This window comes from Morone saxatilis, unplaced genomic scaffold, assembly GCF_004916995.1.
Source record: "Morone saxatilis isolate NCDOM2014 unplaced genomic scaffold, NCSU_SB_2.0 Contig8, whole genome shotgun sequence".
Classification (NCBI taxonomy): Eukaryota; Metazoa; Chordata; class Actinopteri; family Moronidae; genus Morone; species Morone saxatilis.
The window spans coordinates 14086818-14089792 of NW_023340257.1; the positions used below are offsets into that span (position 1 = coordinate 14086818).

General features: G+C 36.6%; 2 protein-coding genes across 3 annotated transcripts in view; one reads left to right on the forward strand and one right to left on the reverse strand.

The window, feature by feature from the left end:
• The window catches only part of mnta (MAX network transcriptional repressor a), a 15646-nt gene extending 13631 nt beyond the window's left edge, over positions 1 to 2015 (forward strand). Inside the window, exon 5 of one of the 2 annotated variants that reach the window (XM_035680015.1) lies at positions 1 to 2015. This exon is cut by the window's left edge and continues 1140 nt beyond it. The gene's annotated coding sequence lies outside the window, so the exon portion shown is untranslated. The other variant, XM_035680014.1, reaches the window with a different exon arrangement.
• A 760-nt stretch (positions 2016 to 2775) lies between these two features.
• The window catches only part of sept4b (septin 4b), a gene marked incomplete in the record, with an annotated part of 8884 nt that continues 8684 nt past the window's right edge, over positions 2776 to 2975 (reverse strand). The window contains 1 exon segment of the mRNA XM_035680597.1: positions 2776 to 2975.

Here is a 2975-nt window from a genome sequence, read left to right on the forward strand (position 1 = left end):
GCGTGTGTGTGTGTGTGTGTGTGGCAGTATACAGCGGGCAGATGTCATCCATTGTTGCAGATAACGGAGCAGTAGTCATTTTCACGTGAGCTTTGCAGCGTCATATAGGAAATGTCGTTCTGCCAGCACCTTGTTACGGTGTTCATGTAGGTACTGGCTGGTAGCTAGACTCCTCGCTATCACTGTGACTGCCGTGGATTAACCAATAGTAGATCATGTACTCAAGAGGTTACATTGGGTTTTGAGAGCTGTGACAGTAGGATCAGAGCGCCCGACCCGCCATAATCACCAGCACATTGGGAATGTGATTCAGAGGAGCTCCTCCTCTACAGCAGACACATGCTGCAGGGTGGACAAAACCACGGACTGAACCGACGCTCCTGAACTGGAGCTGCGGCCCTCGGGGATGGTGCATACAGCAATAGCTCCCCCTGCTGGTTGATTGTGTTCAATATAATATTACTATCCCTGTGACAATGAAAGAACACGCAGTTCTGTCAGGGTTTGGTTGTTAGTATTGGAATAAAGGACACTCGAATTGTTACTTATCTCCATCAAACATACAGGCAGCACTGAGCACAAGTACAACATTTTAGGATCAAGTTATGTTTTTGTCGCAGCTGCTAATATATTTTAAAATATATTTTGCCAAATGCGATGACTTTGTACATCTACAAGCCCCCCCGAAATGTAAACGCAGTGTTGTGTTTAAATACTAAACGCCTGAGATAAAACCTCACTGTCGGGCAGACGTACAACGTGAGGGAGTTGAGGGTTGAGAGATTTTGAATGTGAATGCGTAAGGTCGTAAAATATAGTAAAGTGTGTTTCTGTGCTGTCCTGCCGGGCAAATTGTGGTAGGATGTGTGTTTGCATGCTGTGAATGCATTCATGACTGTGTTCATTTAGTGATTTATCTTTTGAAAGCAAGGACCCAGAGCAGTGCTGTCCGTCTTTGACAAGTTGCAGTAGGGATGTAAGATTTTTTGAAGATTAAAGCTCTGTCATCCATAACTTTGGGTTGGGATCACTATGAAGTGATTTCAGCAGCTGCCATAACTCCAATCAATATGTGTTTTTACAAAACTGTCCTTTTCCAAAGCTAGCACTGTGAACATTTCTTTTAGTCTCAATGAGCAGCAAACCTGCAGTTTAGCATATAACACTTGCTACAACAGCAACATGCTCTGCTCTCCTACTTTAATCTGAATGTACTGACCTGTGAAAGGATACGGAGTAGCGCACTCATCAGAAGCTCTTTTTAAAAAAACAAAAAGAAAAAAGAAAAATGCAATTACTTTATTAAAGTATTACATGTATGTAAAGTGTAACATTTAAAACTGACTTTGTATTTTAAGATTTACTGTTGCTTGTTTCATCTGGAGAATAACTTATGTTCAGTGTAAATTTGATAATATAGTTGTTGTTTCTTTCTGGGACCATGTACAGTGCTGTATATCAGGGGCTGACAACTACACAGACCTCTTCCCACGTTGATATCACATTCGGCCACTTTGGAAAGTATTCACCCCTTCATTTTTTTGTGTTTTGTTCTGGTGCAATATGATCACAGCAGCGACTTTAAGGTTGTTTTCAATAACTAGTAAAGTGTGACGAACCCCTTTTTTCACCTTTTAGATTTTATGCAAATCAAATCAAAGCAAACCTGAACAAATGCATCGTGAAATCATATTGTAACAAAACAAAATGTGTAAAATTTAACAGGGATTCAGATACTTGAAGAAGCAACAATATACTTGTGTGTTTTCCCTATGGAGAAAGTTTAAGTTGTATATAGCCTGTAAATGTGGGCTGCATTTAAAATCTAACCGTATTATGTAAAAAAAACTGGGGAAAATATGTACAATAAAAAATTTATAAAAAGATAATAAATTGTATTATGTTTACAAATGTCTGGAGCTGCTTTGTTTATTTGTTGCTTTTAACTAAATGGTAACTTTCTATTTTGCATTTCAAAAATACAAACAGGCGGGATTTATTGTTCTTTACAGCGATTATTTCTTTATCAATTAATCTAGTTATTTTCCTGATTGTTTGGTTAATAAAACGCAATAAAGTTGTGAAAAATGTCTCTTCCAGTTTCCCAGAGCCCACGGAAGACTTAAACTTACTCAAAAGAGTTGTTGGTTAATTGTCTGAATATTGATTAATTCCTGAAGCTCTACTGTTTTTAACATTTTAAATCAGGAGATCTATTGTCCACCCCATTTATATCAGTAATGGTAGAGTAAATATTTAAAACACAACTGAACAGCACTTCAAATCTCTTCAAAGAACCAAAGTGTCACCAAACTTGCTAGCAAGATACCTAAAACACCTCAGAAAACGTTCTTCGCCTTAATACTCGAAGAGAGAGGGTTTTTTATTTATTTAGAAATACGTGTAACAACCAGGCTAGCAAAAGTTAAAAATAAAAGTAAGAACTACTTACTTACAGTTTCTCTGATTTTCATGTAGCTTCTCCTGTTAGCTCCAACGAGGGCTCAATAGGTTGTTTTCAGAGAAATATAAAAGTTTATCGAAACACAAACAAGCTGAATAACCAGCAGTTAACTACAGTTGCTACTCAACAACACCTGAAGACCACAACTAAAGTCTCATTTGACTTAATTTAACTATGTAGCCTCTAACACACGGTTTGCAATGGTGGTAAATTAGTTGATTAAAATTAAACTCTTTTTATTAATGTCAAGCCATCGCATTTAATCCCACATTTACATTTTCACAAAACAAAACCCAATGTTGATGCAGACATGAAATTATATTCATTTTTTTATTACAATATTAGAATTTGTACATATTGTCCTCCCCATCCGCATTTCATTTATAAATTTATTACATAAATATACTCCAAAAAGTAGAATAACAAAAGACAAATTTAATATAAAACAAATTCAGAAACAAAAGTAATACCTGACTCTGGGACAGAAGCGAGAGGAATGTATTTTTTTTTT